Source organism: Tachysurus fulvidraco, chromosome 3 (assembly GCF_022655615.1).
Source record: "Tachysurus fulvidraco isolate hzauxx_2018 chromosome 3, HZAU_PFXX_2.0, whole genome shotgun sequence".
Classification (NCBI taxonomy): domain Eukaryota; kingdom Metazoa; phylum Chordata; class Actinopteri; order Siluriformes; family Bagridae; genus Tachysurus; species Tachysurus fulvidraco.
This window is the reverse complement of record NC_062520.1, coordinates 24,620,559-24,644,639: the sequence shown is the minus strand read 5'-3', so window position 1 is coordinate 24,644,639 and position 24,081 is coordinate 24,620,559. Positions and strand designations below refer to the sequence as shown.

At 41.9% G+C, this 24,081-nt stretch overlaps 1 protein-coding gene across 5 annotated transcripts in view; it reads left to right on the top strand.

Annotated features, from left to right (window-relative positions):
* The first annotated feature begins 7,275 nt into the window (after positions 1 to 7,275).
* ddr1 (discoidin domain receptor tyrosine kinase 1) overlaps positions 7,276 to 24,081 on the top strand; it is a 48,729-nt gene continuing 31,923 nt past the window's right edge. The window contains exon 1 of one of the 5 annotated variants that reach the window (XM_027147683.2): positions 7,276 to 7,639. The gene's annotated coding sequence lies outside the window, so the exon portion shown is untranslated. Of the gene's footprint in view, positions 7,640 to 12,080; positions 12,229 to 20,463; positions 20,577 to 24,081 lie in introns of those variants that run through there. The other 4 variants (XM_027147682.2, XM_027147680.2, XM_047811300.1 and 1 more) reach the window with 4 other exon arrangements.

The window sequence follows — 24,081 nt, the reverse complement described above, 5'->3', positions numbered from 1 at the left end:
CCTCACTTATTTACTTACTCACTCATTCGTATATTCATTCACTCACTTACTCACTACAGTGCATCCAGAGCCAGTTACGTGAACACTAGGTGTGAGGTGGTTAAACAGTCTAAATGGGAACAAGGCAGTCCATCACAGGACCCCTGCAGCTATACCTGGGGCAATTTTGAGTCACCAGTCCACACACAGGCATGTTATTGGCAGGTCGGAGGAAACCAGAGCACCCAGAGGAAACCCAGCCAACATGCAGAGAATGTGAAACTCCACACCTGAGCAGACACCCATACAAAATAAAATTCATGGCCCACAGATGGCTTTTGAGTTTTGTGTCTTCGGTGGATGGGATGTGTATTCTGTGTCTTTGACTGTTGTGCATTTAAAGTTTGCATTCAGTGGGGCAGTTCTGAAGGTCCAAACTAAGCTACAGTGTCCTAAGTCAACATAATAACAGATGATAGGAAGTTTTAGTTAGGTGTAAGGTTTATTCCTCTTATGCTGTTAGTATTCACCTTGACTGTGTCTCTGTTTTCCGTGTCATAGATGAAAAGGTCAATAAAAAAACAATTTACCTGTAGTCATCTTCATCACGTAGCTTTCTCAGACATTTTTTTGTTAATCATTTGTGTGCTTATGATTGCCCTTGAGGGTGTCTGCATGCATGTGTGTCTGTGCGTGTGTTTACCCTGTCCCTGTTTGGGAGTCGGAGCCTGTGCGTCAATAGATATATTTAGCTTGGGCTCTCACTCCATTGCAATGGCAGCCATTTAAAAAGAAAGCCCACAACCCCCACTCTGCTCACTCTCACTATAAAGCAAGATACAGCCTACAGGGAGAGAGAGAGAGAGAGAGAGAGAGCTGAGGTTATACCTGGAGCTGCAGAATTAGCCCCGTGTATCCATGTGGAACAATCAGAAAATAGGCACAGGGTGTGTTCAGACTCACCTGCCTTCCTGTTTTAGCTCTGAACCTATCGACGGCAGTGGGCAGCAATTTGCAGCACGTGGTGGTTTGGCGTATCCAGAACAGCCCGAAAATTACAGTCATTTACAGAAAGTAGTGTCAAAAATGAAGAAAAGAGAGCGAGAGAGAGAAAGAAATAAAGTAGCTGTAATTAGGAGAGACAATGAGTCAGACAGGGGAATGTGTCTCAGACAAGAGAGCTATTGAATTAAGCCACAGTCTCACCAAAAACCACTTATGTTGTGCAGGCAAAAAAAAACAACCCTGGATTATCATGAATTTTTTAAGGGAAAACGGAGGGCTGGTTTCAAAACGCCGGGAGTGATCGATGAGAGGAGAGAGACACACAAACAGCTTCAGACATTTCTCTGTCTTTATTTCTTATTAAGGAAATTAGACATCAAGCTGTCGTTGTAGGGCTGGGGATCAAAGCCGAAACAACCTAGAGGTATAAAATGAGAGGTTGGACTTTGTAGAAGTCATTGTAGACCATCAGACAAAGACAAAGACATGCTCAGATAAGGGTGTTTGTTTATCTTTTTCTTTGTATTGATGGTATAGTGTGAGAAAGGTGTTTGTGAGCTTTTCTGATAATATTAGATTATAGTCCACTAGTAAATAGTTGTAGGGTGTAAAATGAAAACAAGGGAAGAATAGAGAAACCTATCCTGTTCTTCATCTATCACATTTATTCGTATTCTGTCTGAATCCTATGAGCAGCCAATTTTTCACATGATCTACAGAGTTCCCCAAAGCTCCATGCTGACCCCCCCCCCCCCACTCAGACACTCGTCCAGCACCCAGGCGATGTGACCCTACGACCTCATGACATCTTCACCCCTTCCAAAAGTCTAAAGGGAACGGCTCTAAATGGCTGCCACGCTCTCGACCGGCCGTTACAACCCACTCATAAAACTTCCAGCTCACACACATTTCACACATTCTTACTGTCATTTGTTCAAAGCACTCACATTCATCCAGAGAATCAGGGGACGTCAGGTAGAGGTCTGATAATTAGACAAACATAATATCTTAGATTGCATTCAAGATTGTAATAAGATTGTTTTTAATCACTGAGCTGAAGGTTCAAATGGGGGTGTCAAAATTTATGGAAGTTGTTGATTGTGTTGTATATTATGGTGTAATAGCCATGTTATGAGATTAGTCATAGTATTCACCTTCCATTTGTTTTTCTGTGTGGCTCCATTCCAGTCCATCTCTCTCTCTCTCTCTCTCTCTCTCTCTCTCTCTCTCTCTCTCTCTCTCTCTCTCTCTCTCTCTCTCTCTCTCTCTCACATGAACAAAGCTCGCCCCCAGGCCCCAGACAACAAGTGGTGCTGATCTTATTTCACATAAAAAGCACACACAGGCGGGCAGCCATCCTTCAGAATGTCTCCCTGAATCATCCTTCTTTATCCTTTTTTTTTCCGTTAAAAAGGATCCTAGCACTCCTGAGGCAACATGAAACTGTACACTCTCTGATGTCCTGCACCATCCCTAGTCCCTAAAGCGTAGACATTTTCTTTTACCTTTTGTGTCTGCCACTTTGAAAGGTACAGTATATCTAGGTTTCCAGGTGAAATATGTTTTAAAGTTGTGGACGATAAGTGTAGCAAATAAGGAAAGGTACAGACTAATACCTGATACTATGGAGGACAACAACAAGGCAGTGAATTCACCTGTAGTCTGTGTGTGTGTGTGTGTGTGTGTGTGTGTGTGTGTGTGTGTGTGTGTGTGTGTGTGTGGGGTGTGCATGTGATTCTGACAGACAGCGTAGATGTTGAGGCATAATGTGGTAAGGGGTGTGAGAGAGAGAGAGAGAGAGAGAGAGAGAGAGAGAGAGAGAGAGAGAGAGAGAGAGAGAGAGAGAGAGAGAGAGAGAGAGATTAAATGTTTCAGCAGGGGAATGAGTGGAATGTAAGTTTGTGTCAAGTTCCCAACATTCTGAAAGCCTGACATACTGAGAGTGATCAGCCTGCTCTGCCCCTCAACAGCTGTGTGTGTGTATGTCTGTGTGTGTTTGTGTGTGTGCCTGTGCATGTGCTTGTGTGTGTGCCTGTGCGTGTGTGTGAGAAGACAGAGCGAGGGGGGGGGGGGTTCCACACAAAAGATTTTCCTCTAAAAAAAAATAAACAATTGAGGTTTTGTCACATGCTTATTATAAGAATAATAAACCTAGTATAATCATTTTATGCAAACTGTGATGTATTTAAATTTAATGCTCCCCTGGGATATAAAACACACAACACACCCACACTCTTGCTCTGTAGATTTATTACACTGTCAAAATCCCAAGACTATCTTTCCTCAACTGTCTGAGTTCCTAAGAATGAACCATTTTCTTCTCTTCATGCCCCCCCCCCTCTCTCAGTGTGAATTCCACACAGGATTGGACCTGCACTTTTCATGCTTCACTGTTTTCTTCACAAAGCCCAAGGAAAGTGGGAAGAGAAAAAAAAAACTTTTACTGTGAGAGTACAAAACTACTTCAGCAATCAGAAAAGTGATTCACAAAATAACAGATTCAGAGACGTGTGTGTGTGTGTGTGTGTGTGTGTGTGTGTGTGTGTGTGTGTGTGTGTGTGTGTGTGTGTGTGTGTGTGTATGTGTGTGTTTGTGTGGGTGAGTGGGTATGTGGAGCAAAGACAAGGAAGAGGAGATGAACACAACACAAATGAAGCTAAAAGGTCATAGTAACATTGAAAAGAGGACCAGGAGTTACCAAGACAACTCACAAAGCCCAGTTTCTAGAAGCAGCACAGAAAAAAGAAGGAGTGAATGAGGGTGATGGGGGAGGAAGAGAAAAGAAGAGAAAAGAAACTAGAGGGAGAGATTATCTTGCTATGATGTTAAAAGTTAAGCCCATGTTTTGTAGGGCCACACTCGGGTATATCATGTTGCCTCCAGTTCCCCAAAGCAATACATTGACAATATAAGGCCTAAAGCTCCACCTCCACCAGCACCAGCACTTTAATGCATTATAATGATTCATACTGCTGTATTACTCAGAACTGGCTATTTTTCGTTTATTATGTTTGCTATACACTCTGCTGCCAGTTTATTAGTTACCAGTAAAGTTTTATGTAATGCCCTTACTTTATGACATAGGCTGCTGGATGATATAAAGAGTAAGAATTTCATTGTATAGTGTAACACACTGTTACCTATAGATATGACGATAAACTCTTGAATCTTGAATCTTTAAAAATACATTTTCTGGTGAAAACTATTTGAGAAATTACTTCGTAAACAACTTTTTAAATATCAACACAAGTAAACTATGCTGAAGTGAACACCAGTTTGATTGCCAAAGGTAATGTTAGCTTTGGCATATGTATTTTTTTTAAGTGGGGTTTAAGTAGCTTTCTAGGTTTGTAAGCTAGCTAGTTAGCTCTAGCACAAATTCCTCTGACATGTAATCATATAGGTTGTAGCAGATATATTTAACACAGTAGGCAATCATTGCTAAGTTTAATACTGTAACGCCTCAGAACATTTGGCTAGCTAGTCTAGCTTACTCGGCTAGCCAATGGTGTACCTGTATATTTTGCCACAGGTTGTATTTTCAGGTGGTTATTGCTGATATCTTTACAGGTTTAGAATTCAGGTTTTTATAATATAATTTTAAGAAGATTCCTGATGTTCAGGATGCTCATCTGTCTCCACTGTCTCAGACATTGCTACACTCAAGTTAAAGTAAAAATACTATGATTAAACTATTGGTTTATATTAACATTTTTCCAAGTACTATGACAGGACTACATGTAGTTTGTTATTTTCCACTTCTGTTATCAGGTTTATTGATTTATTGATCTAATAATAAAGTACGCACTCTTTTTGCTGTTTCTTATCTCATATACAGTTCCCAGCAAGTTACCAGCCCTCTTGTTTCATAAGAAAGCATCTCTATCTGCCATACTTTCTTGTTTATATAACTCTCCTGTTGTAAATCCATTGTAATATGCAAACTAAACAGTACAGCAATAAAGTCAGTATTTCTGTTTATTATCAAGCTCTACTCGATATGCTCTAATTAATTTATTTGATCTCCTTTGAGTGTCTAATGATTTAAAACAGTAATCATTAGACCTCAAACTATTTACCTTTCACATAGCTGAATAAAAAAACTTATAAAAAGATACCTTTGTGTTTGTGAATCCCATTTCCATCAGTAAAAGCCATTATTCACAAAAGGAAGAAAGCTGGACATAAGAGTGGAAAAAAAAACCCAGCCAGAGACATTAAACAGAAAGAGACCTGTAAAAGTCCTTGAATAAAAGTCAACGTTTTTACCACAAACAGAAATGTTATTTACATTTACATTTACAAAAAACTGCAATAAAAAACATGTATCGAATGTTTTGCTGGTTTCAGAATTTCAAAATAAGGGCATGCAAACCTTTGTTAATTTGTACAGTCATCTATTTCAGCCTAGTTTTCAGCTATTCTGTGCAATAAATGTGCTATTTACTATCCTGCTCTGCTGTTCATTTTATTATACTGCAATGACTTTTATATTGCACCTTTAGTGTTCACACTTGTCCTGTCTTACACTCAACAAAACACTTTTCTATAGTCCGTCTACAGGTTTTATACTTTATACCTTCTTATATAGAGGATCGTGATCCTGCAGGCTGTTCCTGCAGCACAATCAAATTCTAGATAGGAAAAAATAATTTCTCTCACTGCCTGAACTCTGGCTCTTAACTGCCCTGTGTTAATGGCTTGATTATTCTAATTCTGCAAATTAAAGGCTATCTACATTGGCAATGTCAGTGCTCAGTTATTCATTTATTCATTTTCAGCAAACACTCCATCTTGGTCAGGGTTGTGGTGGATGTTGTGAGGCAGGAATACACCCTGGATGAAATGCTCATCCAGGCAATGCATCACACTACACACACAAACTCATACACACTATATGCAATTTAGCATAGCCAGTCCATCTACTGGCATATTTTTGGGCAGTTAGAGGAAACCAGAGAGGAAAAAAAAACACCAGACAGAAAAAGGAGAACACGCACGACTTTGCACAAATGGCAACAGGAACTCTAAGCCCTGGAGCTGTGACATTCGTACTCCATCAGTTTAAATTATATATCGATTTATTCAGGCCAAATGTCATTAAGCACACAAGTATGGCAATAAAGCTGAGGGAGTTAAGCAAACAGAGAGAGAGAGCAGCAGGAAAGCTGAGAACTTGATGGTTGTAAAGAGACCCAGGCTTAGCACCTGCACTTAGGTCAGTATATAACTAACACCTGGGCTGTAGGGATATCTCCAGGTCGGAGGTAGGGATTATAAATGCCATGTATGAACAGACTGTTCTATAAGAGCACAGTGCAGAGAAGGCATTTCCTGTACTATTCATTAAAAACAGCATCTGTTTTGTCTTACAATAACCCAACGCCTGTGTTCTTTTTTCTCTCTTTTGTAGAAATGATTCTGAATGTTTTGCAGTAAACCCAAACACAGAAGGTAGAAGGAGTTCAGGCTCGTGTTAGAGATGTGTGTTGATGGAGGAATGCATGTAGAATCATAGCACTGGATCTTTTGTTACAGCCTTGCATGAGCTCGACAAGTATCAACACATAACTGATCAGCACTCTCTGTTTCATCTATTCTCTGCCATCATTCAATACCTGCCTTCACTTCACCACACCCTTTTTGGGGGATTTTTCTGGCTTATATTTGTGAAAGAGAGACTTATAAACCAAGATAGCCATTTTCCAGCAACACCTCAGATCACTACAGGCTTCGGTGATGAGCAGTTAGTTTAAACTTCTGACATTTAACACTAAAGCATCTAAATCACTGTCTTTATTGCCTAGGGCAGGTAATTGTATACAGTTACAGCTGCCTGCTCTATAATAATGGACTCTTTTGAAACAACAAAGAGGGAAATCTTCAGTTAAAGACGGTACTTTGGTTGACTTTTTTCAGACCTTTCTTTGTATGTACACACGGCCATACAATGAGCAATTAGTCATTGCAATGAAAAAAAAAAACACATGCAATTGTCCAAACAAAAAGAATAAGGTGAATTTTTTTAAGCCATGAAAGGGTTAACAAGGTGAATCCTGTTGTTTCCTTTTAGGTAATATGATATTTCATATCCCCTCGACAGACCAAGCTGTTCCTGTAAAAAAAATGTTTTTCTCAGGGGCGCGAGCGCACGTCAAGTATCATTTACAAGATCCCGCTGCCAGATCACGGGGTCTTTCCACAGATCGTAACTGATTGGCCGAGTGTCAGATCTAATATTTAAATCACTGCGCGATGATTGGACGCCATGGGAGCAGGTTATGCAAATGAGCACCTGGTAGCGGTCTCTGGGAGAAGGGGACGAAAAGCCTCGAGCGGCTGTTAGACTGTTGGCTATCGGTGTGGAATTGATATAAGAAAGTATTTTGTTGTTGAAGTAAAGAAAAAAACCAACTGAACAAACAAACAAACACAAAACGCTTTACACAGGTGTGTAAATCTTTAGTCTTTAAATCGTCGACTCATAGGGTAAAGTGAACGGCAGTGATTTTAGTCTCGCGCGCTCGTGCGTGCGTGCGTGTGTGTGTGTGTGTGTGTGTGTGTGCGTGTGCTGGATTTTTACCTGCTGTGATCCACTACACTGACCAACGGAAAACTTTCCAGGTCCGAAAGCTTCTTGTTTCCTGGCATTTCGGTAAGTAATGAGGACACATGATGACTATATTTACCCACCACAGATAGTGTGTGTGTGTGTGTGTGTGTGTGTGTGTGTGTGTGTGTGTGTGTGTGTGTCATTTGGGATTATAAATATCTTTAGCAGATTTGATATGTTCTCCTTCGGCGGATTTAGGGATCGACTGAGCAGTTGCTGCTCCAACTGTTGCTGTTGTATAAGAAAAGAGATCACACGTGTGCTTGTTTTTTTATATTTTATATTTAAAAGTTTGTATCTTGACTCTACAGACTATCGGAATTAATTTGTTATTGTTTATTTTCTTTTTACATTATTTAAGCACCGAGGTACATGGTGTTTATATCTTGCCCGGTTTTTCGGCGTCAGAGTGTCTGTGAGTGAGTGAGTGAGTGTGTGTGTGTGTGTGTGTGTGTGTGTGTGTGTGTCTCTGTGTGTATGTGTGTGTGTCTCTGTGTGTGTGTGTGTGTGTGTGTGTTTCTGGGTGAATGTTTGTGAGTGTGTGTGATAGTGTGTGTGTGTGTGTGTGTGTGTGTGTGAGAGTGTGTGTGAATGTGGGTATGTTGGACATGCTGGATGGCGGCCACGAAGATCTTGCGTCGTTTGTTTGCCTGTAAAACTGTACAAGTTCCTTTCCTTATCACAAATATATAGTTCTCATATAGTTCATGGCTTCGTAATGACCGAGCATACACAGACAGGACTTATACACCTGTGGCTAAAACCAGGGTGATTTTAGGCAGGCTAAGGCTGAGCAATCTATCCTTAATTCCTATCGCGATATCTGATCTCGATAAATTTGCACTGAATTCATGAGCTCTGAGCGCTCTGAACAAAGCCTTTAAGAATTCTGACATTCTTATCATTTTAAGGAGATCATTTGTCACATATATGTACATCACAGCACATTATTACATATACATTATATTCTTCACGTATCCCAGCTTGTTAGGAAGTAAGGGTCAGATCACAGGGTCAGCTATTATACAGCATCCATGGAGCAGAGAGGACTAAGGGCCTTGCTCAAGGGCCCAAAAGTGTAAAACTGGAAATGCTGGGTGCTTGAACGTCAATATTCTGAACATTAACACCATGCTATAAAGCAGCAACTACTATTCAGTGACTACAGGTGAAACGGATAAGAACAGAATATGCTCATGAGGAATGTCGACTTTTTGACTTTCAGGTTCTGGAAAGTTAACCTTAAACCTTAATGTGCAGATTGATAGTTTGCAAGGATTCCATTTTATTAATCCCCATTGAAATTATTATTATTATTATGTAAAGTTAAGCATGTAGTAATATTAGATTGATTGCTCGGGAATTGCTCGGGAACGGAGGCAGTGAGTCTTTCCAACCTAGCCGTGAGTTTGTCCAGTCACGTTGCTTTTTACAACTCTTAATGGATCACTTAGGCGTAATAATAGCACTTAGTTGTGAAAAGCGCTTGTATATAGGGACTCACATTGTTTCTATTCATTCAGCCTTTCTTAGTGTACGACATGTGCAACAGCTCCTGACAAGAAAACGGGATGAACGAGCCGACGGTTTAAGAGTGAGCGTCCGAGGAGCTTCTGCCTCACTGACCGGCTCGGTGCCAGGTGACCGGAGGTCAGAGCACAGAGAACAAGAGGGGTTGTGTTAACCTTATGTCGAGCTAATATCTCCAAAGGAACTGAAGGTGAAAGTTTGGCAAATGAAATCATACTGTTAGTCATACAGTTAGTCTCTTAATTGTTCAGGAGGTTGTACAGATATTTGTTTCTCCCTCTTAGCTGCATACGTTTCTTATTAGTTTCACTGCTGCACGTTTCCTAGTAATGCCTGAATAATAACTAGTCTTATAACTAGTGCAAATGTTTCTACTGCCGGTTGCCATAGTAATAACAGCTATCAGTGCGTGGCACAGTCAACACACCTTCACAAATTCAGCAGTGTCTATCTACATCGTATCATAGTATTCGCTCACGTCGCTAGTCGTTACACCAAGTCGCTCTATATTTGCATAAAGTTCAACTTTTCTCAACTTTGTCACGTCACTGGACACGGACACGTCTAGTCACCAGCGGTCGCTCATGTTGCTGGAATTCGCCGGCTCTCGTCGCTAACGGAACAGTCTCTGAGTCGCTCTATGTGTGAACACAGCTTGTCTTTTTGACCATTGGGATCAACCTATTTTACTGTATATTCCAAGCCATAAGTCACGATGTCATAGTTATTTTTTTATATGATCCAGATCTTTATACCTGTCCGTTAGTTTTGGTGACACTGAAACAACAATATCTCTGGGGAGGAAAAATGATTCTGTTTTTTTTTTAGTTTGTTTTGTAACTAGTGAAAACAAAAGAGATTCATATGCCTGCACGTTCTTGTAACCGTCAATTAAATGCTCTACAGAACCTTTTTTTTGCTCCACCCCAGGAGGCAGGTCTTGGTCCACAGTAGCATGATGTAGCAGCCATTGTGTTTCATTTCCACATTTTGGGATTTTTCGCACGCTGTTCGACTTTTTCCAGTAACTGCTTGGCTGACAAAAATAATAGGGCTTTTTTAGTTATTATTTTTTTATTTCAAAGAGGGTGCAATTTCTACAAGGTCATGGTGTTATGACCGGGGCATTTCGGAGGTGTCTTTTCAACCTGGAGACAACGGAAAGATGATTGTAAGTGTAAGTACAAGACTCTCCTGAAACTCGCCAGCTCACTAAGCTCTTGTAAGGTTTGTTGGTTTCTATAGATTCACCCCAGATGTCATTCCTGCGTCCTGTCTCAGGCGACTAGAAAGAAATCAAAGCTAAGAAGCTAGTTCATTGGGCTACTTTTACACCGCTGGGGACAAAAGAGGAAGAAACCTTGGTGATTTTAGTGGTGTAGATGTTCTCAGAGACACTCTGTGTGTAATTTCTCGCGTAGCAGTTTTCTCTGGCTCATATCTATACGGTAAAGGCGTCTCCCCCTTAAACGAGTCTCTGCCCTCCTCTTCTCAGGTGGTTGCAGTCCGTGTTGCACCTCCTAGTGCATCGTCTCTCGTCATAATTCATTCCAGCTCTGGCTATCTCTTGTCCTCCTTTGTCTTCCTCGATTGCTTCCTGTCTCTGCCGTAAATCGTTCACCCATCAGCGCCTTTTCCTCCATCTTCTACTCTTCTCTCCCCACCTTCTAAGCGCCGACTGCTCCGTGTCTGTCACTTCATTTTCCAAATTGTTTGAACGTATTGCACGTGTGGCAACACCGGCCTTGCGTTAAAGACAGTAAAGCATGTAATCACGAACGTTTCCTTTACTTTGTAGCACAACAGCGCTAGCGTTAATAATTACAGATTAGTGCTGGGCATGAAAAGGTAAAGTCTTACTTGAAGCTCGAAGGCGTACTTCTTCTTTTTTTTTTTTTTTCCAATTTTTATTTATTTTTTTTATTTTAACAACACCACCAAACAACACACCACAGTGGTACCGGTATCTCACATCAGCATATACAGCCACATAGGCCATATCACCTTATAATCTTCGGATATACACGTTCATACCTAGACAGACAAAGTGGCAAAACAATATAAATAATAGGAAATAATAATAATAAAATAAATAAATAGAAGGGGGGCACGGTGGCTTAGTGGTTAGCATGTTTGCCTCACACCTCCAGGGTCGGGGTTCGATTCCCGCCTCCGACTTGTGTGTGGAGTTTGCATGTTCTCCCCGTGCCTCGGGGGTTTCCTCCGGGTACTCCGGTTTCATCCCCCGGTCTAAAGACATGCATGGTAGGTTGATTGGCATCTCTGGAAAATTGTCCATAGTGTGTGTGGGTGAGTGAATGAGAGTGTGTGTGCCCTGCGATGGGTTGTCACTCCGTCCAGGGTGTATCCTGCCTTGATGCCCGATGACGCCTGACATAGGCACAGAAGTTCGGATAGACGGTAGAAAATGAGTGAGTGAGTGAGTAAATAAATAAAAATAATAACAACATAAAATACAGCAGGGCATGTCAAAGTAAGTAACAGGGTCATTTTATAGACCAAAAATGAAAAGGATGTATCAGCTACTGAACATCTTCCAGAAATTTCCACAAAGAAGACCAAGTTCGCCAAAAAGCATCTGATCTTTGAAGTTCCAGAGGTAGAAGTGTGGCGACTTGACTTATCCACATATTGACTGAGGGTCGAACTACTGTTTTAGTTGTACTGAGTTGTCATTAAGTCACGTGTGATCACAGGAGTAACGTTTAGGTGATCCGTTCGTTCAGACTTTCAGCTCAATTAGTACATTTGTATTCACTGTAGAGTTAATTCACACACAGTGGAAGTGGCACCATAAGCACACACACACACACATACACACACACACACACACACACACACACACTCCATGTGAGGGGGGTCATACATGTCACCGTGTATAAATGCAGAAGTGATCATGCAGTCACATTGTCAGGTTATTGTGTAAACCCCGTACACACACCACGGAGTGGAACATGAGACTCTTCTAAACACAATCAGTTACCGAGCGACATCAGCGAAAGTCCTGAGGAAAAAAGTTCCACTTATAAAAGTTCCATGTTGTTTGTGGTTATGACTGAATCTACAGTATTCATATACAGGTGACGTTTTATGTGTATGTCTTCTATTCTGTTTGCTTATTTGAGCTGTGATATGTGACACGTGTTGTGTAGCATGACTCGATGACACACTAGAGACCTGGTTTATTTATCTGACAAAGCTGACACGCAGTGGTTCGTCTCTCTAACACCAGCTGTGTGTGTGTGTGTGTGTGTGTGTGTGTGTGTGTGTGTGTGTGTGTGTGTGTGTGTGTGTTCCACCACTTGGTCTTGTACACAAGAGCTGAAGGTGCACTAGGGAAGATTTGTCAAAATGTGGCATGATTTTGTCTCTAACGGTTCATTCACTGGAGCTGCATTTTACAGCACTTTTATCAGATCGACCTTCCCTCCTCCTTCCTTCCTTCCTTCCTTCCTTCCTTCTTTCCAACATGAGTATAGCTATCATAGAAAGTCATTACTTACTGTATGTGTCTTCACTAGAAGGCAGACGCATTAAAAACACCGTCAGCTTCATGATTATTCGGTTATTCCACAATCTTCTAGCAGTCAAGTGATATGTGATATACAGACATTAAAGTATAATATGTATGATGTAATATGTACGTAAATGTAATATGTACGAATATAATGTTATGTGCTCTTGTTTCAGCATTCGCAATTACTCTCTCACACACACACACACACACACACACACACACACACACACACACACACACACACACACACAAAGGATGTCGTCTCAGTCTGAGTCAGGAATTAATATTAGCTAGATGTTTGTAAAAGTCTTTATCACACAGATGAGAACCAGATCATTTACATTTTAGTATAAAAAACATGTAGATATTAAGTTATAATGTCATTTTACAGTGGCGAATGTTCACCACCGGATTTAGGTTGTGTTTAGATGCCCCCAAAATTCCTTACTCCTTTTTTTTTTCAGATGTAACGTTTTTTCCCCTCACGTTCATTATTAACTGTATGAGATTTATGAAATAAGGACACTTCTTCTTTTCAAAGATGACATTTCAGCCCTAAATATTGTAATATATATATTTACACACTTGAGGTAGTTTATTCTGGGTGATTGGCAGAGATGGGGGACTTGAGTCATATGACGTGACTCGAGTCAGACCTAAGACTCGCAAATTTGAGACTTGCTTGACAAATATTTAAAAAAGACTCGACTTGACTTTGACTTGGCGTTCATGACTTGAGACATGACTCGGACTCGAGTTGAATAACTCGGAGATGGGGGTCTCGACTTGACTCGAGTCAGACCCAAGTCACAAATTTGAGACTTGCTTGACAGATATTAAAAAAAAAGACTGGACTTGACATTCCTGACTTGAGACTTACTTGTGACTTGCACGTGTGTGACTTACTCCCACCTCTGGTGAATGGAAACTCCAGTAAACAGAATCCTAGGATATGTTGTTTTTAGTTTCACACTGTTTATACTTTAACCCGGGTTAACGATTAATGCTGGCTCTTTCTAATCTGACATTTCACACTGTACAATCCTAAACCCTGACTTAACCTTCTTCTTTATCGCACCGTGACTCTGCCGCTGTAAATAACGGCTCGCGTCACGATTTCTCGGCATCGTCCAGGCTTTTGTCATGACCACATGGCAAATTTTTACATTCTAACGCACACATTTATCAGCGCAATGTGGATTCACATGGCAAAAACACTGCTAGTCCTGCTTTTGAGCAGTGTTTCATAACCCTGGGCAGAAAACGGCGCTAAGTCTGTTTTATTTTTTACACCAGTGTGAAACGTTCCTCTACTCCGGATGAAATGCACGGTTTAGAGTGACAATAAGACAGGGTTAAGTGCAGTTCACAGTTCACCCCTTTTCCCCCCATCAGTGACACTGAAAAGCGTACAAACCCCAGAGCTGTACCTCATACACACACACTGCATGGTAGAGCACGTTTACTCATCCAATACAGATTCATGCCGATGGCTGTCAACGTTCTGGGAGAGAGCTGAGTCAATTTTGAACAGCTCTGTCAATGTTAGACTTGAAGGGTGGTTGGTTTTGTGTGTGTGTGTGTGTGTGTGTGTGTACGCTTCTGAAGGATCTGTAAAGCAGGCCTCACTTTAATTAGGCAGAAAACCAAACAATATAGGATGAAATGAAAGCAGGTGATGTTAGCATAGGTGAATGAAGACTGCCTGCAAACTCAACAAGTGATTGAATCGTATCCAGGTCTGAATTGTAGGAGCTCACACGCTAATGCCCCTTTTCCACCGAGGCAGGTTGAGTGGAGCCTAATCTAAAACCAGTTCTTTCTTTTTCGACAGCCAAAGCACCGGCTCTGAACCAGGAAAAGTGGTTCTCAAGTAGCACCAAAACGTTGCTTATCTAGACTTAAGAGCCACTTGTGTGGGCGGGGCTACTGTTAGCGCATTTGTTAATGTACCTTAAGTTTACTGATGTTTTATACACTTTTACTTTACCGCAATATGATACATTATCAGCACACATGATAGTAGGTAGCTACATGCTAAGGCTAACGTTTTTCTGTGTTAATGATAAAATAACGTTATGTACTTTCTCGATTACAACCTCCGTTAATATATATTGCACGGAGCTGCACGTACACGTCGGATTCGCCGCGTTTGGATAGCAATGTAGGTTCACAAAGCCACGAACGTTAACAGTAAAGCAACATCCGCCGTTTTTGATATTGTGTTGGTGTTTGGTGCTGCTGCGCTAACGTCGCTGTGTAACGCGACACGTATACAGTGAATTTGATGGATCTGTGACGGCTCTCTAACCGATGGAAAGGCAAACCGGTTCTTAGAAGGTTCGCCAGTGGAACCAACTTTGAACCAACACCAGCTCTGAACCAGCACCCGGTTCTTTCTGGTGGAAAAGGGGGCAGAAACCCGAGCATGCAGCGTGCTTGGTTCTTGTAGATGTAAAACAGTGAGAAGGTCTGTTAAGGGTTTTCACTCTGTTCTGTATGGGATCTAACACTCGCATCATATCTCCTCCATGGTGGTTCATGTCACTGCTGGGAGGAGTAATGGTGGACGTACGGTCTGTAATCGTACACCTACACAGTGACCTGATGGAATAATTTATACAACCTGGTCTAAGTAAATCTGCAGTACTGCGGTACATGTTGATCAGATGATCGTCTCCACTAGGTCCAGCATCCGGACCCGAGGCCTGAACTTTCTTTTTTTTCCCCCTATACACCATCGATGTAAACGTGTGTTTGTGTCTCTTGTGTTTTTTTTTGGTTCCCCGATGAACTCAGTTGGTCAAATACCAGCAAATACAAACAAACTTTTATTTTTAATGAACACAAGATATACAGACATTGATTTCTCATGCAGACAGACACTCGTAAGCCAGGAACCTCTTGGCCCACATGCAAATATTTACCTGCTGGAAAAGCCAATTATCTTGATGCAAGAAGGATGCGATGTTTACGGGGGAAAAAAAAACAAAACAAAAGTCATTACTGGCAGAGATGAATGTGGAGTTCAGCTAGGTGAGCGTTCATACAAACACGAGCCAATGGAAAGCGGCAGGACCAATCGACCTGTTTTCTTCCTGGAAATAAAAAAGAAGGAATTTTGTTCATTAAACAGCTCTTTTTTGATCTGTATTTCTGACATCCTGCTCAAGCCTGCGATGAAAAGACGTCGAGCTCGTACACGTTCGTCGAACAAAAGCACAATTTCTCACAGGGATTTTCTAAGGCCATATAAGACTACTCAAGTTTTTTTTTTTTTTAGCCGCTTTGTGGACCTGGACACGTGCCAGAAAGAATTCAAATACAAAATTTCTGCATGATTTAACTTGTTACCAGGTTTGTTTTTTGTTTTTTTTTTTAACTTGCCCTTCCATCATCTTCCCACAAACACCCCCTTCTCTTTTCCTTTAGGCCCAAACATAATTATGTCTTAATGATTAGTTAGAGCCCGAGGCAGCAAACGTATATCATATATATCTTCAGTTGCAGCATACGCTCTGAGCTTTGGGTGTGTGAGTGTGTGAGTGGGAATAAGTAAGTGAGTGTGTGTGTGTGTGTGTGAGAGAGTGAGTGTGAGAGAGTGTGTCACTGTGTGTGTCAGTGAGCATGTGTGTGTGTGAGTGAGTGTGCGAGTGAGTGTGAGTGTGTGTGTGTGTGTGTGTGTGTGAGAGAGAGAGTGTGTCAGTGTGTGTGTCAGTGAGTGTGTGTGTGTGTGTGTGTGAGTGAGTGTGTGTGTGAGTGTGTCAGTGTGTGTGTGAGTGTGTGTAAGTGAGTGTGTCAGTCTGTGTGTGCCTGTGTGAGTGTGTGCCTGTGTGAGTGTGTGTGAGTGTGTGCCTGTGTGAGTGTGTGCGAGTGTGTGCCTGTGTGAGTGTGTGCCTGTGTGAGTGTGTGCCTGTGTGAGTGTGTGCCTGTGTGTGCCTGTGTGAGTGTGTGCCTGTGTGAGTGTGTGCCTGTGTGAGTGTGTGCGAGTGTGTGCCTGTGTGAGTGTGTGCCTGTGTGTGTGTGCCTGTGTGAGTGTGTGCCTGTGTGAGTGTGTGTGAGTGTGTGCCTGTGTGAGTGTGTGCCTGTGTGAGTGTGTGCCTGTGTGAGTGTGTGTGAGTGTGTGCCTGTGTGAGTGTGTGCCTGTGTTAGTGTGTTCCTGTGTGAGTGTGTGCCTGTGTGAGTGTGTGCCTGTGTGAGTGTGTGTGAGTGTGTGCCTGTGTGAGTGTGTGCCTGTGTTAGTGTGTGCCTGTGTGAGTGTGTGCTTGTGTGAGTGTGTGCTTGTGTGAGTGTGTGTGAGTGTGTGCCTGTGTGAGTGTGTGCCTGTGTGAGTGTGTGCCTGTGTTAGTGTGTGCCTGTGTTAGTTTGTGCCTGTGTGAGTGTGTGCGTGAGTGTGTGTATAAGTGAGTGTGTCAGTGTGTGAGTGTGTGTGTGTGTGTGTGTGTGTGCCTGTGTGAGTGTGTGCCTGTGTTAGTGTGTGCCTGTGTGAGTGTGTGCCTGTGTGAGTGTGTGCCTGTGTTAGTGTGTGCCTGTCTGAGTGTGTGCCTGTGTTAGTGTGTGCCTGTGTTAGTGTGTGCCTGTGTTAGTCTGTGCCTGTGTGAGTGTGTGCCTGTGTTAGTGTTTGCCTGTGTTAGTGTGTGCCTGTGTGAGTGTGTGCCTGTGTTAGTGTGTGCCTGTGTGAGTGTGTGCCTGTGTTAGTGTTTGCCTGTGTTAGTGTGTGCCTGTGTGAGTGTGTGCCTGTGTTAGTCTGTGCCTGTGTGAGTGTGTGCCTGTGTTAGTGTGTGCCTGTGTGAGTGTGTGCCTGTGTGAGTGTGTGCCTGTGTTAGTGTGTGCCTGTGTGAGTGTGTGCCTGTGTGAGTGTGTGCCTGTGTTAGTGTGTGCCTGTGTGAGTGTGTGCCTGTGTGAGTGTGTGCCTGTGTGAGTGTGTGCCTGTGTTAGTGTGTGCCTGTGTGAGTGTGTGCCTGTGTTAGTCTGTGCCTGTGTGAGTGTGTGCGTGAGTGTGTGCGTGAGTGTGTGTGTATAAGTGAGTGTGTCAGTGTGTGAGTGAGTGTGTGTGTGTGTGTGTGTGTGCCTGTGTGAGTGTGTGCCTGTGTGAGTGTGTGAGTGAGTGTGTGAGTGAGTGTGTGCCTGTGTGCGTGAGTGTGTGAGTGTGTGAGAGAGAGACAGAGAGTTTTCTCACTAGTCTCTGTGAAAGTAACACAGTTCTGCCACATACTTCATGTGCTGTCCTGGTTCCCCTCCCTGTACAGGTAGCATATACACTACACTGCTGTGATGTTTAGTCATAATGTGCTTATAAGCTACAAGCACTGGCCGTATCCATCCTGCAGCGCCCTCCGTCTCTGTCGCTGTATATAATTCGATTGGCTACAAAGCAGTAGTGTTTTGACACAATGCGTTTTTGATGCAGTTTGATCTGAATTCTTAGCTTTCTACACTTGAAACAGTTAAATCTGGGTCACTGTAAACTCCAGCTAAGCAGAACCCTTGTGTGTTATCTTGTCTCACACTGCTCATACTTCGCCTGCGGTTTATAAACCCCGGCTCAACATTCTTATATTTTCGGTGTGACGGACCATGATGGCTTGTGTCACGCTTTCACATCAGTGGGAAAAAAAAACACAGACCCACCATTGTTATCATTCACATCGCTCTAATCGCCGATATCCGACATCCGCTAAGGCCCCGTTCACACTGCAGGTAAAAGTGGCCCAAATCTGATTTTTTGGGGGTCATGTGACCAGGTCAGACTCCTTCAGGAGTAGTGTGAACACTCAAATCTGGCCCAGATCTGATTTTTTTCAAATCAGATTCAGACCACTTCCATATGTGGTCCTGAATCAGACCCAAATCTGATTTTTTCCAATGAGGCCGCAGTGTGAATAGCCAAGGCGGATTTGATGCGACTTTTACGTCAATCTACATCGACATCCGTCACAGTTATGCGCCGGCGAAAACTCTATCTATCTATCTATCTATCTATCTATCTATCTATCTATCTATCTATCTATCTATCTATCTATCTATCTATCTATCTATCTATCTATCTATCTATTTTTTTGTTTGTTTGTTTGTTTGTTTGTTTGTGCTGGCGAAAACTTGACACAAACGTGACTGGTAACTTGTGTATGTTAAGTGTGTTATATAAAGTGGTTACGTAAACCAGCTCATAATGTTTGCATTGAATACATCACACTATAGCATTACATGATATGTTTGCTTGCACCAGATGATACAATACTTCCTCAACTTTTTTTTTTTTTTACCTCGCCAACCTCGTGTGACGTCATTGTTATCGGTCGTTTGTGCATGCGGGTCAGTTCGAAGCAGCAAACCGTTCACACTGCTATCTGATATAGGCCACATTTTAAAAGGTAATGTGAACAGCCAGACAAAAAAAAAATCAGATCTGAGCAAAAGATCCGAATTGAGCATTAAGACTTGCAGTGTGAACGTGGCCTGAATGTTCAGTGTCGGTTATCTCTTCTTCGCTACGGCCGGGCTTTGCTGACTGAAGCTCCTTACAAAACAAAAGCAGTGCATTAGAACATAGCAAAGCTACAGTAGATAAGGCTAATCAAACTGTCATTCTTTTTTTTTTTATCCCATTCAACTGGCATGCTGTGAAATTCACACGGATCTCTCCGGCCCTGAATGGGTTAACGTGTCTAGCCCTAACTGCATCTTTCCTAACTGTTGCTCATGCTACATCTTATCTGCTCTATCTGCTCTATCTGCCCTCTATCACATGCATGAGCTCACAGATGGCCGCGATTGATTAGGGACAACGTATCACCATCCTTCTTATCCCTGCTCAGTTTCTCCACAAGATTCGGACTTGATTAAGTTTAACTACACAGGGTCACAGGGAGCCTGGGGGTGACTCAGGGACGCCCTGAATGGAGTGGCAACCCGTCACAATCTCACACACACTCACACACACACTCTCTACAGACAGTTTAGAGATGCTAGTCATTCTACAGCTCATGTCTTTGACTGGGGAGAAAACTGGAGTACCTGGAGGAAACCCCTGAAGCACACATGGAAAAGAGACAAACACGCTAACTGCTAAGCAACCGTACCCCAGACCTGACATAATATATATGATAAAATACTCCTTGCCGACTCTGTTTTTGGCATCGTTTGTTATTCAGACTGAATAACTATTGAATCACCCGGTTCACCGTACCGTTACAGTCCTATTCGAAACATTTCAGAAATGTGTGACAATGTGTTTAATTAAAAACAGTAACTGTTATGCCCTCTGTGTGTGTGTGTGTGTGTGTGTGTCTGTGTCTGTGTGTGTGAGTGTGAGTGTGAGTGTGTGTGTGTGTGTGTGTGTGTGTGTGTGTGTGTGTGTGTGTGTGTGTGTGTGTGAGTGAGTGTGTCTGTGTGAGTGTGTGTGTGTGTGTCTGTGTCTGTGTGCGAGTGTGTGTGTCTGTGAGTGTGTGTCTGTGAGTGTGTGTGTCTTGGTCTGTGTGAGTGTGTGTGTCTGTGTGTGTTTCTGTGTGAGTGTGTCTGTGAGTGTGTCTGTGTGAGTGTGTCTGTGTGAGAGTGTGTGTGTGTGTGTGTGTGTGAGAGTGTGTGAGAGTGTGTGTGTGTGTGAGAGTGTGTGAGAGTGTGTGAGAGTGTGTGAGAGTGAGTGTGTGTGTGTGTGTGTGTGTGTGTGAGAGAGTGTGTGTGTGTGTGTGTGTGTGTGTTTATACCACGTCAGGAGTTTGCAAGTGAGGAATCTAAATCTGTGTGTGTGCGTCAGCTGACACACTGGTGTGGGAATAGTAATAAATTTCGCTTTCCGTTACAGGCAGCACAGGTGTGCTGTGGGAACCGTCAGTAAGCAGGTGAGAACTCGTTACGGGACAAGCGTAGACCCGCTTCTATCCGAAACTCCCTCGACCACGAATACCCACGGTTAGTTTCGGTCTCTCTCACAGTCGTCGTTGCAGTTTGTACAATTCAGTTTCTGCACAACCTGATCTGAGCTCTCATTATTTGAACATTTTGTTTTTACAGCTCTCTTCTTGGGCCTGGGTTGTATTCCTTTTTTTTTGCGCTAGCTATTTTACATGAGAAATATGACTGCCAGTGAGTTTTTTTTTGTTCACTTCCATCTGTACGTTTCATCCATTTCCTAGCGTTTCCTTCTTAGCGGCGGATCCGATCGAGCAGCCACATGGTAAGTCTAAAGCGTGGCATGGATTATAAATCAGTAGGAAATACAAACCCACTTTCTGCAGGACTGCTGTGATGATAAATCAGCTCCTGTGTGAGAGCAGGTGAATGCTAGGCTGAAAGCGAACTCGGGCAGGCTCCACTCGATGCTGTTTGTTTTCGTCTTTGCCGACTTTTCCTTCGACACATTTTTTAGAATGACTCAGGCTTCCTCGTATTATCCCCGTCTCCCATTACTTTATGCTCCTAACATGAGTAATTCTTAGTCTTCCTGCTACTCACACAGAGCCTTTATCCATCTCCAGCTCAGCCGGATACTTGAGTCACACCGGTACAACTGACACAACGTGGAGTCACAGCTTGGCATTAAACTTGTGTTTTCTCCTCCATTAAAGAGCAGCGTCAACGTGCCGGGGTTAAAACGTGAGCGAGGTCTCTTGCTGTTTAGGGAAACGGAAACAGCCAACAATAGCAGCACACTTTGGTGGACAATAGTAGCATCTCACACACACACACACACACACACACACACACACACACACACACACACACGTGTTTATATTTGTCATGTTTTAATGAGTTTTACTGTACATATGTAATGTATACATATTGTATATATTCAACTACCTATTTAAAACTTTTTTCCAGACCTGAACCTCATTCTAAATATATCCTCAGTGAGCATAAAGAAATGGTTTAATAATCAAGAAAAAATCCTAGCACACTGCTTTTATTATTTTAAAAAAAAAAATCTATATTTTCAAGATTATTTTCCTTGGTCCTGTTATGGAGCTTTACGCTCTCACACACACGACTTCGTTTGTTTATTTGTTTGCTTGCTCGTTTGTTTATCTAGCAATCGATTTTTTCGAGTTATTTTATTATTATTTTTATTTATTTACGCTTATATTTATTTCATTTTTTATTCTTCCCTCATAATCGGGACATATCTGTTCAATTGATTACGTTTAAATTATTGGACAATACGTTTGATATTGTGATCAGTTGTTCCGAAAGTGTTCTGATGTATGAACGTTGTCTTTTTAGCCTTTTTTTAAAAAATAATTTTGATCATGTTTTCCACTTAAAAATAAATAAATAAATAATTCAAGTTTTTTCGATTCAAGTTTATTTGTATAGCGCTTTTTTTTTTTACAATAGACATCGTCTCAAAGCAGCTTTACAGAACATAAACATAGAACAGAAGGTAAACATAAGGAATAATATAAAGAATTGATATAATAAAAAATTCAAGATTATTATTTAATTCATTATTTTATAAAAATCTTGAATTTAATAATAATCTTGAATTTTTTATTATATCAATTCTTTATATAAAATAATTTTGAATTTTTTTATTATTATTATTATTTAATAAAAATAATAATAAAAAAATTCAAAATTATTTAATTCATTATTTAACAATAATGAATTAAATAATAAAACTTTTTTTTTCTTTGTTTTTCCCACCAATTTCAGTTTGTAAGCATGATCATGAAGCACATCTTTTGTAATTATCGATAACCAATTACTCTCATCGGTTGCTGTTTTAGGTTAGCATCGGGTGGCTACAGCTATAAAACTCTACTGAGTTAGTTCTGTAGCGTCGAAAAGATTTCCGAGAGCTAGATAATGACCGTGATGGCAAAAGACGACGACCGTGATTAGCCTACGTGCCACCCGCGAGCCTCAAAGGTTTGCAAGCCGAGTAGATGCTGCTGCTGTTGTTGTAGTAATTAATTACAAAACACTAAAACAACCATGCAATAGCAATTGACACAGTAACATTAATGACTCGTGTTGTGGTTAGCCGCGGTCTTTAGTCACCGGGGTCGATACATGAAACGGCGTCTTCTTCACTTCAACCGCCAGAACCGTTCCCTCAGAAGAAAGCGCAATTCAAAAGAGCTGTGAGAGCTTAGATGTGAAAGCCTGTATACTTTAATACAAACACCTGAGGCTACAGCGGGAAGTGGAAAAACGATCACACTGTCTTTTTCCGAGCTTCGGCGAACCGTTAAAGGCAGGGTCTCCGATTTTTGAGAAATGCTTCAGAAAACAGTCGGGCCGATAATAAACAATAATCAAAACAAACATGTAGCCAATGAGCAGAAAGGGGCGGGGCTTGCCAATATGGGCAGAGAGAGTGTTCAGTGCGCATGTGTGACGTTAGTAGAAAGCGGTTTTAGCATTGACATTGTGGATAAAAACAAAGAAAGCAAGCGAAGAAAGCCTCCGTTTTAGGTTAGGCCGCATATTCACAGATTGGAGTTTCCCGAGTCAATAACTCCTGAGCTAAACGCTGTTACTACACAAATAACACCTCTTTTCTATCGTAGTAATGTAGAGAGGCAGCTACAACCGCGTTTTGTGTAGTAACAGCGTTTAGCTCAGGAGTTATTGACTCGGGAAATTCTTTACTTAAGACACCGAGGCGCTTTTTTCCTTCTCGATAGGTGAGTAACGTTGGTTTTGGATCTCCTAATAAAATATAAAATGAGAGAACCTCAGGGTTTACTCTGTTTACTCAGAGTGAACTATTTCATATATGTAAACCTCTTTCTAGTGATAAGAACTGAACTCTTCTCAGCATGTTGGTATTTGGATTCGAAATCTTTTATTCGTTTTAGCCGATTTATATATAGAAGCAGTGGCATAACACGGTTGGACCGCCAAGATCTGTTGTAATCGAGTGCGGACGTCAGCGGGAGGTTCACCGGCACCGAGGAGCTTGAGTGCTTGCTTAGTTCTAACTCACTCTGATGGCCCCCAGACGCAAGAACGAAAGCGTGCCAGTTTTAAAAAGAACTCGATGACGTGCACACGTACATTACACGTAATTCCCTGATTTGTGTAGGCATGGGGTGTTTAATGTGTTCATTTCTAATACACACTGGGCGACTCGCTGCTCTGAAGGCGGGGCGCTAGGTATAAGCCGCTCGATGTAAACGCACCGAATAAAAATCCTAAACTGTTCTCTTACGGTTTGAGCAGCATTACATCATCACTTAAACAAACGAAATCTCAAACACAGCCTTTCAGTAAATATGAAGCAGCTGTAACAGGATGGCCTCAGGGGAAGCGGCGTTAAATTCATCATCAGTGAGACTCTAGCTAGTCAAACGCAGGTTCTCACTTCATTAGCCCTCGTTCGTGTCATTCTTCCCTTTTACTGTTTAGTTTTACAAAGCAGTGTTTTGTGGCCAGCACACTTCATGTTCGTGTCTTTTAGCTCATCGTACAG